Source organism: Pygocentrus nattereri, chromosome 7 (assembly GCF_015220715.1).
Source record: "Pygocentrus nattereri isolate fPygNat1 chromosome 7, fPygNat1.pri, whole genome shotgun sequence".
In the NCBI taxonomy this organism is placed as follows: Eukaryota; Metazoa; Chordata; class Actinopteri; order Characiformes; family Serrasalmidae; genus Pygocentrus; species Pygocentrus nattereri.
Window position 1 is genome coordinate 18,419,460 of NC_051217.1, and position 18,740 is coordinate 18,438,199.

At 40.5% G+C, this 18,740-nt stretch overlaps 1 protein-coding gene across 1 annotated transcript in view; it reads left to right on the forward strand.

Moving 5' to 3' along the window:
- The first annotated feature begins 3,482 nt into the window (after positions 1–3,482).
- Positions 3,483–18,740, forward strand: part of tmem91 (transmembrane protein 91) — a 60,663-nt gene continuing 45,405 nt past the window's right edge. The window contains exon 1 of the mRNA XM_017698614.2: positions 3,483–3,926. The gene's annotated coding sequence lies outside the window, so the exon portion shown is untranslated. The remainder of the gene's footprint in view (positions 3,927–18,740) is intronic.

Sequence of the window (18,740 nt, forward strand, 5' to 3'; positions counted from 1 at the left end):
TGTTAGCAATCTTCTAGCCTAGGTCATCTTTGTGGAGAGCAACAATTCTACTTCTCATTTCCTCAGTTCTTTGCCATGAGGTGCCATGTTGAATATCCAGTGGCCAGTATGAGCGAATTGTACCCAAAATACTAAATTGAACAACCCTGCTCCCCATTCACACCTCTTTGTAATTTGTAACTCTAACGAGTCACATGGCACTAGGGAGGGTAACACAATTTATATCCACAAGTTATATCCAAGTGTAATTTCTACAGTGTTTTATTTATATATATATATATATATATATATAAATATAAATATATATATATATATATATATATATATATATATATATGTGTGTGTGTGTGTGTGTGTGTGTGTGTGTGTGTGTGTGTATCCCATTAGCTATATGTAATAATATGCTCCATATGTGTAGTATGTACAATAATAATACACACACATATACACATCATCTAAACCAATTATCCTTCTGGGTCACAGTGGGCTGCTGGAGGCTATCCCAGCTGTCATTGGGCAGAAGATAGGATACACTCTGGACAGGTCACCAGTCCATCACAGGGCAGGCAATCATAATAACACAAAGGAATTTGTTTTGTTTCAGCTTTAAAAACTCTTTGGCAAAAAGCACTTTATAGAATCAGGAGTGTTTTGTTGGTCAAACCTGTTTATCTCTGTAATTAGTATGAAAGCAGGATTTTTGTGCTGAACCTGTAGAAAAAAAAAACACACACAAGCACACACCACACACTTTTTGTCTGTCATACACACACACTCTGGTCCCTCTTGATGGTTTTGGCTCTTCACTTTGAGAGGACTTTCCCTCCGTCTGTCCTCACCTCCTGGCTGTGCTGTGTGAAACTGGACGTGGGGTGAGGATGGACAGGCTATTGATCCGTATTCCACCAAACAGCTGTCAGCATGATGGAACAAGACAAACGACATGGCAGAGGCAAACTGTCCACACCAAGCAGAGCATTATAACAGCAGAATCAAAGCAAGAGAGAGTGACAGACACAGGGAGGAAAGAGAGAGAGAAAGAGAGTCATTGAAGGAGAGAGATAGAACCAGACAGACAAAGAGGGGGGAGAGAGGGTGAAGGGATAGGTGGAATGTATGAAATCGTCTGCATAAGCCTGGGGGATTTTTATTGATTACTCGTGTCCATCCTCTTCTCTCCTCTTCATCCCCACTGGGGTCCCCTGAGGTCCAGCACATCATCAGGAAATCCAGGACAGGACAGACTGTTTTTCCAGTATGCTTGTCTTTATTATCTATTTTTGAACATCAATCTTAATACCACAAAAAACAGTGGTCAGACGGGAGAAGTGGTGGGTCAGAGAAGTGGGTCAGAAAAATGAAATGAAAAGCTTATGGACACAAATTCACAGACGCAGGGGGTTAGTCTGTGAAACAGACATAGTACAAATCTTTCTCTCTCTCTCTCTCTCTCTCTCTCTCTCTCTCTCTCTCTCTCTCCCATAAGACTGGGGCACATGGAGAGGTCAACTGAATGGTGGTCAATCCAGAGGCTCATTGTTTTTTGCACGACTTCAACAATGGCTCTGAGTAGACACATAATCCCACAGAAAATCATTTCAACTGGGCCAAATAAGGGTGTAAAAATACAGACTAAACTAGACTATAAGAATAAACTGACTTTCCCCATATGACTTCACCAGATAATGAGCTGAATTTTCCGTTCCTCCTTAAATGCCTAGGTGCCACAATGTAACTGCTGCACCAGGTTAGGTTATTTAAATAAGAAGCTAGCATGTAGATGCTTTGTTGTAAATATATATTGTCATTTATCAGTGAATGTGACAATGGAACTGCATTGATTTTTGCACTGTTAGAATCAATTTAACTTGATTACAGTAATACTGAATAGAATTTGCTTTCATTTTCAGATCAAAATTCTCAACATTCTCAGTGTAAAAATCCACCCAAAAACCTGCAATAGTAGGACAGAGTCTCCAATCATGTATATATATATATATATATATATTCATAAAGGGGAAGTCCACCAATTAAATTAATGGCATGTAATGTTATTCAGAGTGCTTTAAAGTGAAATGGTTAATTACAGAGAAACCTACAGACTCAGATTTCTTTACAGTTGTGGTTATAGGAACCAAGGGTTGAGATGTTTACAACATAAATATAGTCATTATATTTACTGTCTAAAACCAATGATGAATTTTGATATGTAATGTTGATGGGGCTAAAATAATATTTCTCTGCCCTGAATAAATTTTCTAATATTTTTTGGCCAAAACTTTGTTTCAAAAATAACACTTGGCCTCATTCTTAAAATTTGTTCATTTCTTAAATTTGTTCATGAGAAAGGTCCTAAGGAAAAGTCAATGTCAGATTCATGTGTTTTTAAACCAGAGAAATGTTAACACCTTGGTGCTCTTGAGTGTGTGTGGACTCCCAAATAAGAAAATCCCAAATAATAAAATTCCCAAATATGAAAATCCCAAATAAGTACGTCTCAAATAGGCAAATCCCAAATTAGAAATATCAGAATCTTCACAAAAAAACTGCAGAAGTGTTTTTTTTTCTTTTTTTCTTAAGAATGGTTGGTGAATGAGGCTGTGTCTCAGTCTTCATGCAAAGTTTCAATAACCATTTCATTTAATAACTTTCTGTGAAGTAACAGAGGTCATGTGAATCCTTGAATCATGTTTCCAGTGCTGGATTTTGTAATGACTGGTATTTAATGGAACTCTTGATGTAAATGATTGGCCACCCAGCGTCATTCCTACCTACCAGTGAGTTCAAAAGCTAGGAGTGGACACTAGAGGTATTAAATGTTTCAGACTTCTGGTGCCTGATGCCACGATGGTGAGAGGTTCTGACTGCGTAAGAATCTTCGGGATGGAGCATTTCGCATCGGATCACTCCAAATTATTAAACTAATCATGCTAATCAAAATGCTGGAAATGAAAAGAATCACAGGGAAATGCAGATGAGGATTCCTGGAGCAATGCCTGGAATCACTTTGTTAAGAATCATAATTGTAACTGAATTGAATTCAAGTGAGGGTCAGATTAATGTTGAGACAAAACCATCAGAGAGAGAGAGAGAGAGAGAGAGAGAGAGAGAGAGAGAGAGAAGGAAATAAAGTGACATGGGGAAGGGAGAGAGAGAGAAAGATACAGGGAGAGAGAGAGAGAGAGAGAGAGAGAGAGAGAGAGAAGGAAATAAAGTGACATGGGGAAGGGAGAGAGAGAGAAAGATACAGGGAGAGAGAGAGAGAGAGAGAGAGAGAGAGAGAGAGAGAGAGAGAGAGAGAGAGAGAGAGAAAGAGAGAGAGAGAGATCTGCACAACCACAGCTCACGTGTAGATGGGCACTAAGACCCTGAGCTGGAAAAGGATGAGGAGAGTGGGGGGTAGAGTGACAGAGAGAGAGAGCGATGAGGACAGACAGGGAGAGAAAGAGAGAGAGAGAGAGAGAGAGAGAGAGAGAGAGGTAGGTGAGCTGCAGAAAGCTGCTGTGCTGTGCGCTGTAGTTTGAAAGTCTTAGTGAAGCGACTTAAAACGGCATCGGTGGTATAAATATCCAGCTTTAACCGGATTAAAGAGAGAGCAATTCCTTTCCTGAGAAAGTGAGCTCAAGGAGAAGGAGGGAGGCAGAGAGAGAGAGAGAGAGAGAGAGAGAGAGAGAGAGAGAGAGAGAGAGAGAGAGAGTAAGTGAGTGAGTGAGTGAGTGAGTGAGGGTAAAGAGAGCATCAGAGAAAGAACCACTGGAGGACGCGTGTGTGTCAACACACTCTGACAGGAGTCTGGTGTGATCACAACTGTGAATGCACACATCCTCACACACAGAGCAGAGGCACAAACTGGACAGTTTGTCGGAGTCACAGTGAACCCACTGGACAGCGGTAGATTGACCTTAAACCAGCTCTGAAAGACACAGGTAAGTCTAACCATAACACATATAATACAACATATCAATACAATCAGTTACTTTAAAACTGTCTTAAATGTTCCGTCAGTGTTAAAGTGGAATTTCTGCAGGACTCAGGCACTGAGAAAGTCTTTCAGAGTGGTGATGTGGAATGGTTCAATAGAGAAAGCTCAGCTTTCTTTACAGGGGTGCTAATTGGAACCAGGGGTCGCAGTGTCTACAACACAAATGTAGTCATTTTATTGACTTTCCAATCTGAAAATAAAAAGATTTCTTTTGGGGATTAGCGTGCTTTATAAAGCACTCTCCACCTTGAGTGGATTTTACAAATACATTTTTAGGCCATAAGCTTAGCTCAAAGCAATCATAACACAATGTCTGAGGCGTCAGGCTGCCTATTTGTAACCATTTCGTGTAACTACTTTCTGTGTGGGAGCTCTAAACCCTTTGAATGTCTGGTTCCACCACCCCTGAGAACAATTTTGAGTTTGTAAAGAATGGAGCATTTTACTTCAGACCACTCGGAATGACTTTGTTTACATCTTAGCCATTTAATTCTGCAGGAATTTGAAAAATAGATGGAAGTCTTAGATGTTATGGTCAACAGAGAGCTTTTGGAACATCAGACGTTTTCTTATAAAGGGTAAAATAAGCACCTCCATCAGGCTTTGATAGATAGATAGATAGATAGATAGATAGATAGATAGAGAGATAGATAGATAGACTCAGAATTTAATACCATAATAACACTGAAAGAAAATATAAGACCTATATTAAACTCTAGTGCTAGCTATAGTAATCTATAGTACTTGTGTAGTGTTTTGTAGTAAACTACAGTTATTGAGAAATTTTCTGAATTTTTCCGGATTTATAATTTATAATTTCCGAAGATCCTTATATCATTCTTTTGAAACCCTTGTAGTATTACTATCAAACTTCCACTCAATGTCCTTTGCAGTTCTTATTGGTTTGTTTTTTCAGTTTTTGATATTGGCCAATTTTGCCTCACCTGTGTGATTACAGTTGGACTGGTTTTGTTATCCTAGCTGGAACGCAGTGTAAAATATATGTAACAGCAGTATGCAAGGTCTGCGCTCATTACTCCACATGCTGCATTGTAGTTATTGTTCCTCTGCAGAAGCACGGCTGGTGCTGGCAGGGGCACCGATGCTGCGTTTGTTCAGAAGACACTGCACTCTCACCCATTAGCCAGAGCCATTTCCATTGTTCCTCTATCTGCTGTTCAGCAGTGCAACCGAATGGTCGCTTGGCTTCTGTGAAGACAAACACTGTGTGCCTTGCATTCAACATGAACATCAGTTGAAGATAATGCTGCAAAAGTAAATGCCACATACTGACAATACCATATAAAATAGCCTACAGCACCAGTGCTTGTGATAACAATGAGCTTCAGCGCACCTTTAAGCCTTCTCTCACACACAGTGTCACAAATCTAAGCTGATATGTGGACTGTCTCTGATAAAACCATAGCTTTAGATTACAGTGAAAAGGGGATTATTTTATTGCATATGGTCTATGCACATTACCGGGCTTAAAAACAGCCAGGTCTCATTTCCTTTCTGTTCAGCTGAACGTTACTGATATGAAATGTGCTGAGGAAGGACGCCGCTCCATGTGTCACGGTGACCCATGCCGTGCACTGCTGTGTTTTTCTGCTCCCTGTGTGCTGGCAAGACACTCAGCGTGGGTGATAAACAATTAGCAGTCTATCATGTCCTACATGTGACTGCGGTGATAATGATGATGCAGTTTAGCAACACTCATTCAGTCATATCTGTATCCAGCATCAATTATCCAGGGAGTGCTGTCAAGATGAAACTGAGTAGTTATATAATAGTGCATAGGTGTAAAGTTATGACTTATCCCTTACAGATATAACAAAGATATTTCATATAAATAACAATATCTCATCCACATAAAGTATCAATGTAGACATTATAGATGGTATAAAAAAAAAAAACACTCCAGCCATCCCTACATCTGCTGTAAACATATCTGCTCACCTCTTACACCAGGGGTCGGTAACATGCAGCTCTTTTGCTGCCCTGTCGCGACTCGACAGCAGGATCAGATTTGTAGGCAGAAATAAAATAATCCTCCTTAGCAGTTAAATAAAGCTCTGCTGATCTTTCAACACAGTTTTAACAATAAATGGTCTTAAACGCTGGAGTTAATATATATGACTGCTGATTCACCCTTGAGGATTAGCACGCAAACTGCTTGTCACCATAGCAACACAGACAACAATCTTGCCTAGGTAGTAGCTATTAAAGGGCAAATAGAAATATTTAAGGGAAACATTGATGAGTTGGAGAAGAATTGACTCCAGCTGGTTTTCTGATATGTTTAATCTGCAACGAGAAACTGTCAAACAACAAAAAGTTGCGAAACCAGCTTCTCATTCACCGGCTTCTTATTTGAATTTTCTCATTCCACCTTAAATGGTGCAGTAGTCACATTCTGGCGCCTCAGGCCCCATTTAAGGTGTAACTGGAAAATTCAAACAAGGAGCTGGTGAATGAGAAGATGGGAATTTTCCGGTTTAAAGTAGAGACGCTGAAGTAGGGATGCTGTTCAATATTTTTCATGTACATATTTGCCAAAGCTGAAAAACATTTATAAAACGTGGAAATTGGAAGCAAATTCACCTGAAAATTAGCTCTGCAGACAGATGTAGAACATTTCTATAGGGTTACAAATCTGGTAAAATACACATATTTTAGCACAGTAGCCCAGCAACACCTAAATGTTCTATTACTGTAGAGTGCGATAAATACGCCATCAAACATTGGTTTGAAATATTGGTTGAATTTAAACATTGATCCAATGCCCACATTTTTAAACAAATATCTGCCAATACCAATATAATTCAGATATAATTGTACACTTTCTAATGACGTATGTTGAAGGTAGGAGGAACCGTTGAAAAACTACAACTGCTTTAGGGCAGATTTTTAGGATCTGTTTCAATTCTTCTTTTTTGTTTGCTGGCAAATGTTGACGGAAGGTAGGCAGCTAACAGTAGTGCTAAGACATAGAGCTGAAGATTATATTTCAGCCTTATAACTGTAACAACTGTCTTCAAATAATCATTACAATTAAGAGAACTGACTACTTGAACAACAGAAATGACAAGCTAAAAGCTAAAGTTAGCAAGCTAGCTGCCTAGCTATCTAGATACCTTGCCTCAGTTTCTTTTCTCTGACTGAAAACTAGATTAAAAATTTGTCTCTAGCTTTCAGTTTTTGCCAAATAAAGACAGAATTGTTCTTTTCTTGACACTGTTTTTCAGTGATCAGGGTAAAAGTTACAGTAATGCTAGCATATTATTTATTACACTGTAGATCAGTGGCTAGCAGGAATTCTTGATGGTTGTACACTGTATTTGTAGAATGCATTCTGGGTATTGTAGTGAGAGAATGTCAAAAGGATAAGGCTGAAGGATATAATGCTGCACTACAGAATTCCACATAGCCTAAAAAAAGCATGTATCTCTAGTTTTAGACATATAACTAGAATGCTCCCATAAAGATATAACATGGTTGCTTTTTGTTTTCTTTTTTTAGTTTTTGCATAATTTGCAAAAAAATGTTAGAATTTGCATTGTGTTAAAATTACATGATTAACTGACCAAAAGAAATTCTACAAATTTACTTAGAAAAAATCTAAGTTACAAGTTAAAATGTTTTTTTCCTTCTATATAAAAGTTGCCATTTTAGAGATATTTTAGATATATTTAAAGTGTATTTTTTATTTAACATTAAATCCTATCTACTAAATTAATGCATCTTTGAAATTCCAGGTATGCGTCAATATAGATTTGTGTTTAGCTTTTTATGGGAATGAAAAGACTCCAGGATGATGAAAATGAGAACATTTTATCATGCTCTCCATGAGATAAAATGCTTTTAGCCCACCAAAAAACTGCAGCTTTTGTTAAAAAAAAAACACCTTCTTTTAATAGCTGAGGTAAAGTTTAGAGTTGACTTAGATGAACAGCAGCACACTTATAAACCTAAACCTAATCATCCCAGGCTGAAGCAAACTGCCACGATAGGCATGAAAAATTATTATGGACTATTAATGTCTGTGCATTGAAGCAGATTTTGCTTTGACATTTTGACACATTCTGCTTTAGCTTTTGTAGTAAAAAAACATAGCAAGTACCAAATTTGCAGATCACTGAGAACAATGACATTTATCTCAAAGTTGTTTTTAGCCTTGTAAATGGGTAAAACTGGGAAAAGCAACATAATCTAGTCTATTGGAGAAAGGACCTGACTTTTACACGTACCCAGGTACATCTTTTGCGCTGATAACAAACTGAAGGATTGAGGCAATGGCAGATAGCAATGATCCTTCCTTGGAAACATGTGAAAGGGTGCCACATATTTTCAAACTGTCACACAAGTGCTAGTATGTCCTTGGATGGCTCAGTGTGCTTTGAGGAGAACAATAAATACTTTGTTGGCTAGCATAACTCTGAGTGATGGGGAAGAAGGAGGGCCAGATATTCCATTATGCTCTCCTAGACTTCCAACCATGAATGATTGGGGCATCTCCAGAAATCAAACTCACAGTCTTCTAATGTTAGGGCCAACAAGTAGATGGTTGCATTGTGATACTATGAATATTGAATGATGCTTGGACCTTTGGCCTGTAAAAAAATCTTGTTGCATTTTTTCATTTTATAGAAAGAAAGCATTTCTAAGACTGATTCCATTTCTTACCACAGCAATGATATACAGTCACATTCAAAGGTTTTAGGCACACCAGTCAAATACATTTTTTGTTGGTTTTTAAAATCTTCTAACATGCTGAATTTAACATATTGGAAAAAATAAAACAAAAAATAGGGCCTGTCCCGAATTTATATTTTGTTTTATTTTTTCCAGTATGTTTAAATAAAAAGAAAATGTAAACAAAAATTTACAGATAAATTACATATTTAAGTTTGATCTCTGTAGAACGTGTCAAATTATTTTCTCTTTCGAATATGTCATTTCACCTGAATGTTTGCATATGACTGTACATATTGAAAATATAACCTCCAATTATTCCCAAACCTGGAATGTGACTAGTTAAAGGAGGAATCTTGTAAAAACTGTAAGAATGACGCCCTCAATTCCTGATTGTCAGTGTGCAAGATGCCCAAAAAGCTGGGTCAGTGTCATTTTTCCATTACAGGCGCATGATAAAAAATCACTTTCTTTATCAAAGCTGCGAGTAAAGCGAGTGTCCAATCTGAAGTTGCTCTGTGCCTTTCTCCAGCAGAAGCAGGATTTGCAATATAAGCAGATTCTGCAGTTATTCACCCCAATGCAGCACCCAGCCAGGGGAATTTCTATCACATTTAGCCCTATCTATCTACCTCGCAGCATGTATTTCTGCACACACAATATTGCATGTTAAATCTCTCACTGCTGTGTGCTGTTTTGTCCTGCAGTGATATCTCAGGCTAATCTTCTGTTTACTACTTTCATTAGTATACAGCTACAGCTACATGTCAATAATGAAATGATCCATTACAATCACGAGAGCATACAATTACAGACGATAGCCCATATGTACTTAGGCCACTCACTAAATAGGCTTACATGAGTAGAATTACATCAAGTAATGAGCCCTGATCAGAGATCACTAGTGTTATTACTGAGACGCTTAATAAATGTTGGTGATTGCCAGGAACATATGTTCACATAATGTACTGGCTGTTTTATTTCCTGTACATCCTGCTGGACACCAACAAGGAGTTTCCTTCACCTTGCTGTACAGTGACAATGACGTGTAAAAACACTAGCAACGCTACTGTGTCTGATACACTCATACCAGTACCACACATGCTACTGTGTCTGTGCCACTGCTGTGCTAAGAATGAATCACCACCCAAATGCTATCTGGGCAGCAGCAGCCCTGTGGTCAGAAACCAATGATTAATGAAGTAGATTGTTTAGCATAAGATGGGCTCTCTGTAGCTGTACAGGGTAGGTGTAAATTGTCAATAAATTGACCAGTCAGTGAAAGCACAAGAAAGACGTTTCTAGTGAAGTGGCCAGTGAGTGAAAGTACAGGGTAGATGTTTCTTATAAACTGGCCATTAAGTGGAAGTACAAGGGAGATGTTATTAATAAAGTGGCCAGTGAGTGGAAGTACAACATGTTTCTAATAAAGTGGCCATCAAGTGGAAGTACAAGAGAGATGTTATTAATAAAGTGGTCAGTGAGTGGAAGTAGAAAGTAGGTGTTTCCAATAAAGTGGCCAGTGACTGGAGGTACAAGGTAGGTGTTTCCAATAAAGTGGCCAATAAGTGGAAGTACAGGGTAGGCGTTTCTAATAAAGTCGCCATTAAGTGGAAGTACAAGGAAGGTGTTTTTAATAAAGTGGACAGTGAGTGGAAATACAAGGGAGGCGTTTCTAATCCAATGAGCATATATAAGCAGGCGCTGTGCATATAGGATGTCAGTGGCACACAAAAAAAAAGCATATAAAATTTCTAAGTTTCTGGATGCCCACCACTCTCTCTCAGTCTTTCCATCTGTCTCACACTTTCGCTCTCTCTCCCTCTCTCGCTCTCTCTCTCTCTCTCTGGCACAGCTGAGCAGGGAGCAATGACGCCTGAGGGATGAGGGAAATCACCCAACGCTAAGATATGCACAAATGGCTACTCTAAAACACTGACTGCATATGTCAGCTCACAGAAGACGTGCATGAGTGCGAGAGAGAGAGAGAGAGCGAGAGAGAGAGAAAGATAGCGAGAGAGGATGAGTGAAGTTGAGAAATAACTGATTAATGAGTTCATTTCCAAACACATGCACTGTGTGCTGAGGTTTTAAAAAATCTCCTCCCTCTCTGTCTCACTCTGAATTCGTTTCTCCATTATAATGTCATTTGCAGAGAATTATATGTCTTCCATTCGGCCCGTAATGTGACACCACCGGGCTGGAGGCATTAGTGCTGTGGAATTACCGAAGCTGCCTGATACAAGTGGAGCAGTTCACTGGAGCACAGAAATGGCGAATCAGGCTGTGCTCCATTAATCGCAGGAGGTATAGGTTCACTGATCTAAAGCCCAGCACACACATTTATCCTCTAATGAGCGATGCCTGGCCATTCTCCATTCGTGTTTCTGACCGTGTGTTGGGGACACAGTCGGTCAGGACAGCAATAAACAAGGTCGCTCCATTGCTATTCCGCTCAGCTAGGCTTTCCAACACAACCTGCACTATCAGTGTTACACATCATGCTCTATATTGGCACTTAGAGTGGCTTTTCTATGTGGCTGATTGTGTTCACTGGAAGAAATGATATCTTAGCCATGAATTCTAGTCATAATATCTAATATTTGTACGTATAAGATAGCTGTAAGAATATTTGCTTTAAGTCTTTTTAGAATAAAATGCTATTTTTGGCTGTTTTCAAGGGGGTCCCTTAGCTGAACAATGCATTTTTTTGTTTTCTTCAATATCAAAGGTGGACTCTATTTGTATGATGGGCATGTATTTGATTTACAAAAGCAGAGGCAAACTGCATTTTAGTCTTAATGGAGAGCAAATAAGTTAACATTTATAGTATTCAAGTATTTTTATTGTACTTAAACTCTGTTCTCTAACGATTTTTAATATCTAGAAAGTGGCAGTTATTCTGTCCGTTTTATCTTGGCAGGGCTGTCTTTGTGGAGAAATGTGGGTTGTTTTCATAGCAGGGGATCCTCAGTTCTCCCCTTTCAATCCTCATTGCTAACTAGCAGCTCAACACAGAGTCACAACATTTCACACACAGGGAGAGAACAGTGTTGTTTATCTGATAACAGAGTTATAGGGAATTCAAATTTCAGAGATGATTTCCATTCTAACAGCAGAATAACCAATATGGGCCTGAAGAAAGAGATTTTTATCTGGTGAAATGATCTTATTCCGAATGTCAGTCAGATAATCATCTGCCTTTTCTAATGTCAGATTCTCAATGTGAAATAAAACTGAGTGCTTCAAAAGGAGAGATAGATAAACAGATGAATGCATGGAGAGAGGAGTCCACACACACACACACACACACACACAGAGGAAAACATGTAGGAAAAATGCATCATGTATGACTGCAATGTGATGGAGGTAGAGGAAAGAGGGAGAAAGAAGAAGAAGAAAGAAAAATAGTAAAAGGTGGGAGAGAGAGAATAATGGTAAAAGGTGGGAGAGAGATGAAAGATAAAAGGTGGAAGAGAGAGAGAGGAATGGTAAAAGGTGTGAGAGAGAGAGAGAGAGAGAGAGAGAGGACTGGTAAAAGGTGGAAGAGAGAGGAATGGTAAAAGGTGGGAGAGAGAGGAATGGCAAAAGATCAAAAGGTGGGAGAGAGAGAGGAATGGTAAAAGGTGGGAAAAAGAAGAATGGTAAAAGGTGGCAGAGAGAGAGGAATGGTAAAAGGTGGGAGAGAGAGGAATGGTAAACTGTGGGAGAGAGAGGAATGGTAAAAGGTGGGAGAGAGAGGAATGGTAAACTGTGGGAGAGAGAGAGGAATGGTAAAAGGTTGGAGAGACGAATGGTAAAAGGTTGGAGAGACGAATGGTGAAAGGTGGGAGAGAGAGAGGAATGGTAAAAGGTTGGAGAGAGAGAGGAATGGAAAAAGGTGGCAGAGAGATAGAGGAATGGTAAAATGTGGGAGAGAAATGGTAAAATGTGGGAGAGAGGAATGGTAAAAGGTTGGTGAGAGAGAAATGGTAAAAAGTTGGAGAGAGAGGGGAATGGTAAGAGGTTGGAGAGAGGGGAATAGTAAAAGGTAGGAGAGAGAGGAAGGGAAAAGTTTGGAGAGAGAGAGAAATGGTAAAACGTGAGAGAGAGGAATGGTAAAAGGTTGGAGAGAGAGGAATGGTAAAAGGTTGGAGAGAGAGAGAAATGGTAAAATGTGAGAGAGAGGAATGGTAAAAGGTAGGAGTGAGAGGAATGGAAAAGTTTGGAGATAGAGAGAAAGGGTAAAATGTGAGAGGGAGGAATGGTAAAAGGTTGGAGAGAGAGGAATGGTAAAAGGTTGGAGAGAGAGGGGAATGGTAAAAGGTTGGAGAGAGAGGAATGGTAAAAGGTGGGAGAGAGAGAGGAATGGTAAAAGGTTGGAGAGAAAGAAGAATGGTAAAACGTGTGAGAGAGACAAATGATAAAAGGTGGCAGAGAGAGGGGAATGGTAAAATGTTGGAGTGAGGAATGGTAAAATGTGGGAGAGAGAGGAGAATGGTAAAAGGTTGGAGAGAAAGAAGAATGGTAAAACGTGGGAGAGAGAGGAATGGTAAAAGGTTGGAGAGAGAGAGGAATGGTAAAACGTGGGAGAGAGAGGAATGGTAAAAGGTTGGAGAGAGAGAGGAATGGTAAAAGGTTGGAGAGAGGAATGGTAAAAGGTGGGAGAGAGAGGAGAATAGTAAAAGGTTGGAGAGAGAGAGGAATGGTAAAAGGTTGGAGAGAAAGAAGAATGGTAAAACGTGTGAGAGAGACAAATGATAAAAGGTGGCAGAGAGAGGGGAATGGTAAAATGTTGGAGTGAGGAATGGTAAAATGTTGGAGTGAGGAATGGTAAAATGTGGGAGAGAGGAATGGTAAAAGGTTGGAGAGAGGAATCATAAAAGGTTGGAGAGAGAGAGGAATGGTAAAAGGTGGGAGAGAGAAGAATGGTAAAAGGTGGCAGAGAGAGAGGAATGGTAAAAGCTTGGAGAGAGGAATGGTAAACTGTGGGAGAGAGAGGAATGGTAAAAGGTTGGAGAGACGAATGGTAAAAGGTTGGAGAGACGAATGGTAAAAGGTTGGAGAGACAAATGGTAAAAGGTTGGAGAGAGAGGGGAATGGTAAAAGGATGGAAAGAGGAATGGTAAAAGATGGGAGAGAGAGAGGAATGATAAAAGGTTGGAGAGAGAGGGGAATGGTGAAATGTGGGAGAGAGAGGAATGGTAAAAGGTTGGAGAGAGAGAGGAATGGTAAAAGGTGGCAGAGAGAGAGGAATGGTAAAACATGTGAGAGAGACAAATGATAAAAGGTGGCAGAGAGAGGGGAATGGTAAAATGTTGGAGTGAGGAATGGTAAAATGTGGAAGAGAGGAATGGTAAAAGGTTGGAGAGAGAGAGGAATGGTAAAAGGTTGGAGAGAGGAATGGTAAAAGGTGGGAGAGAGGGGGGAATGGTAAAAGGTTGGAGAGAAAGAAGAATGGTAAAACGTGTGAGAGAGACAAATGATAAAAGGTGGCAGAGAGAGGGGAATGGTAAAATGTTGGAGTGAGGAATGGTAAAATGTTGGAGTGAGGAATGGTAAAATGTTGGAGAGAAGAATGGTAAAACGTGGGAGAGAGAGGAATGGTAAAAGGTTGGAGAGAGAGGAATGGTAAAAGGTGGGAGAGAGAGGAATGGTAAAAGGTTGGAGAGAGAGAGGAATGGTAAAAGGTGGGAGAGAGAGAGGAATGGTAAAAGGTTGGAGAGAGGAATGGTAAAAGGTGGGAGAGAGGAATGGTAAAAGGTGGGAGAGAGAGGAATGGTAAAAGGTTGGAGAGAGAGAAATGGTAAAAGGTTGGAGAGAGAGAGGAATCGTAAAAGGTTGGAGAGAGAGAGGAATGGTAAAAGGTGGGAGAGAGAGGAATGGTAAAAGGTTGGAGAGAGAGAGGAATGGTAAAAGGTTGGAGAGAGGAATGGTAAAAGGTAAAAGAGAGAGGAGAATAGTAAAAGGTTGGAGAGAGAGAGGAATGGTAAAAGGTGGGAGAGAGAGGAATGGTAAAAGGTGGGAGAGAGAGGAATGGTAAACTGTGGGAAAGAGAGAGGAATGGTAAAAGGTGACAGAGAGAGGAATGGTAAAAGGTGGGAGAGAGAGGAATGGTAAACTGTGGGAGAGAGAGAGGAATGGTAAAAGGTTGGAGAGACGAATGGTAAAAGGTTGGAGAGACGAATGGTGAAAGGTGGGAGAGAGAGAGGAATGGTAAAAGGTTGGAGAGAGAGAGGAATGGAAAAAGGTGGCAGAGAGAGAGAGGAATGGTAAAATGTGGGAGAGAAATGGTAAAATGTGGGAGAGAGGAATGGTAAAAGGTTGGTGAGAGAGAAATGGTAAAAAGTTGGAGAGAGAGGGGAATGGTAAGAGGTTGGAGAGAGGGGAATAGTAAAAGGTAGGAGAGAGAGGAATGGAAAAGTTTGGAGAGAGAGGAATGGTAAAAGGTTGGAGCGAGAGAGAAATGGTAAAACGTGAGAGAGAGGAATGGTAAAAGGTAGGAGTGAGAGGAATGGAAAAGTTTGGAGATAGAGAGAAATGGTAAAACGTGAGAGGGAGGAATGGTAAAAGGTTGGAGAGAGAGGAATGGTAAAAGGTTGGAGAGAGAGGGGAATGGTAAAAGGTTGGAGAGAGAGGAATGGTAAAAGTTTGGAGAGAGAGAGGAATGGTAAAAGGTTGGAGAGAAAGAAAAATGGTAAAACATGTGAGAGAGACAAATGATAAAAGGTGGCAGATAGAGGGGAATGGTAAAATGTTGGAGTGAGGAATGGTAAAATGTGGGAGAGAGAGGAGAATGGTAAAAGGTTGGAGAGAGAGGAATGGTAAAAGGTTGGAGAGAGGAATGGTAAAAGGTGGGAGAGAGAGGAATGGTAAAAGGTTGGAGAGAGAGAAATGGTAAAAGGTTGGAGAGAGAGAGGAATCGTAAAAGGTTGGAGAGAGAGAGGAATGGTAAAAGGTGGGAGAGAGAGGAATGGTAAAAGGTTGGAGAGAGAGAGGAATGGTAAAAGGTTGGAGAGAGGAATGGTAAAAGGTAAAAGAGAGAGGAGAATAGTAAAAGGTTGGAGAGAGAGAGGAATGGTAAAAGGTGGGAGAGAGAGGAATGGTAAAAGGTGGGAGAGAGAGGAATGGTAAACTGTGGGAAAGAGAGAGGAATGGTAAAAGGTGACAGAGAGAGGAATGGTAAAAGGTGGGAGAGAGAGGAATGGTAAACTGTGGGAGAGAGAGAGGAATGGTAAAAGGTTGGAGAGACGAATGGTAAAAGGTTGGAGAGACGAATGGTGAAAGGTGGGAGAGAGAGAGGAATGGTAAAAGGTTGGAGAGAGAGAGGAATGGAAAAAGGTGGCAGAGAGAGAGAGGAATGGTAAAATGTGGGAGAGAAATGGTAAAATGTGGGAGAGAGGAATGGTAAAAGGTTGGTGAGAGAGAAATGGTAAAAAGTTGGAGAGAGAGGGGAATGGTAAGAGGTTGGAGAGAGGGGAATAGTAAAAGGTAGGAGAGAGAGGAATGGAAAAGTTTGGAGAGAGAGGAATGGTAAAAGGTTGGAGCGAGAGAGAAATGGTAAAACGTGAGAGAGAGGAATGGTAAAAGGTAGGAGTGAGAGGAATGGAAAAGTTTGGAGATAGAGAGAAATGGTAAAACGTGAGAGGTAGGAATGGTAAAAGGTTGGAGAGAGAGGAATGGTAAAAGGTTGGAGAGAGAGGGGAATGGTAAAAGGTTGGAGAGAGAGGAATGGTAAAAGTTTGGAGAGAGAGAGGAATGGTAAAAGGTTGGAGAGAAAGAAAAATGGTAAAACATGTGAGAGAGACAAATGATAAAAGGTGGCAGATAGAGGGGAATGGTAAAATGTTGGAGTGAGGAATGGTAAAATGTGGGAGAGAGAGGAGAATGGTAAAAGGTTGGAGAGAGAGGAATGGTAAAAGGTTGGAGAGAGGAATGGTAAAAGGTGGGAGAGAGAGGAGAATAGTAAAAGATTGGAGAGAGAGAGGAATGGTAAAAGGTTGGAGAGAAAGAAGAATGGTAAAACGTGTGAGAGAGACAAATGATAAAAGGTGGCAGAGAGAGGGGAATGGTAAAATGTTGGAGTGAGGAATGGTAAAATGTTGGAGTGAGGAATGGTAAAATGTTGGAGAGAAGAATGGTAAAACGTGGGAGAGAGAGGAATGGTAAAAGGTTGGAGAGAGAGGAATGGTAAAACGTGGGAGAGAGAGGAATGGTAAAAGGTTGGAGAGAGAGGAATGGTAAAAGGTTGGAGAGAGGAATGGTAAAAGGTGGGAGAGAGAGGAGAATAGTAAAAGGTTGGAGAGAGAGAGGAATGGTAAAACGTGTGAGAGAGACAAATGATAAAAGGTGGCAGAGAGAGGGGAATGGTAAAATGTTGGAGTGAGGAATGGTAAAATGTTGGAGTGAGGAATGGTAAAATGTTGGAGAGAGGAATGGTAAAATGTGGGAGAGAGGAATGGTAAAAGGTTGGAGAGAGGAATCATAAAAGGTTGGAGAGAGAGAGGAATGGTAAAAGGTGGGAGAGAGAAGAATGGTAAAAGGTGGCAGAGAGAGAGGAATGGTAAAAGCTTGGAGAGAGGAATGGTAAACTGTGGGAGAGAGAGGAATGGTAAAAGGTTGGAGAGACGAATGGTAAAAGGTTGGAGAGAGGGGAATGGTAAAAGGTTGGAGAGAAAGAAGAATGGTAAAACGTGGGAGAGAGAGGAATGGTAAACTGTGGGAGAGAGGGGAATGGTAAAAGGTTGGAGAGAGAGGAATGGTAAAACGTGGGAGAGAGAGGAATGGTAAAAGGTTGGAGAGAGAGAGGAATGGTAAAAGGTTGGAGAGAGGAATGGTAAAAGGTGGGAGAGAGAGGAGAATAGTAAAAGGTTGGAGAGAGAGAGGAATGGTAAAAGGTTGGAGAGAAAGAAGAATGGTAAAACGTGTGAGAGAGACAAATGATAAAAGGTGGCAGAGAGAGGGGAATGGTAAAATGTTGGAGTGAGGAATGGTAAAATGTTGGAGTGAGGAATGGTAAAATGTTGGAGAGAGGAATGGTAAAATGTGGGAGAGAGGAATGGTAAAAGGTTGGAGAGAGGAATCATAAAAGGTTGGAGAGAGAGAGGAATGGTAAAAGGTGGGAGAGAGAAGAATGGTAAAAGGTGGCAGAGAGAGGAATGGTAAAAGCTTGGAGAGAGGAATGGTAAACTGTGGGAGAGAGAGGAATGGTAAAAGGTTGGAGAGACGAATGGTAAAAGGTTGGAGAGACAAATGGTAAAAGGTTGGAGAGAGAGGGGAATGGTAAAAGGATGGAGAGAGAGGGGAATGGTGAAATGTGGGAGAGAGAGGAATGGTAAAAGGTTGGAGAGAGAGAGAGGAATGGTAAAAGGTGGCAGAGAGAGAGGAATGGTAAAACATGTGAGAGAGACGAATGATAAAAGGTGGCAGAGAGAGGGGAATGGTAAAATGTTGGAGTGAGGAATGGTAAAATGTTGGAGTGAGGAATGGTAAAATGTGGGAGAGAGGAATGGTAAAAGGTTGGAGAGAGGAATCATAAAAGGTTGGAGAGAGAGAGGAATGGTAAAAGGTGGGAGAGAAGAATGGTAAAAGGTTGGAGAGAGAGAGGAATGGTAAAAGGTTGGAGAGAGGAATGGTAAAAGGTGGGAGAGAGAGGAGAATAGTAAAAGGTGGGAGAGAGGGGGGAATGGTAAAAGGTTGGAGAGAAAGAAGAATGGTAAAACGTGTGAGAGAGACAAATGATAAAAGGTGGCAGAGAGAGGGGAATGGTAAAATGTTGGAGTGAGGAATGATAAAATGTGGGAGAGAAAATGGTAAAAGGTTGGAGAGAGGAATGGTAAAAGGTTGGAGAGAGAGAGGAATGGTAAAAGGTGGGAGAGAGAGGAATGGTAAAAGGTTGGAGAGAGAGAGGAATTGTAAAAGGTTGGAGAGAGAGAGGAATGGTAAAAGGTTGGAGAGAGGAATGGTAAAAGGTGGGAGAGAGAGGAATGGTAAAAGGTGGGAGAGAGAGGAATGGTAAAAGGTTGGAGAGAGAGGAATGGTAAAAGGTTGGAGAGAGGAATGGTAAAAGGTGGGAGAGAGAGGA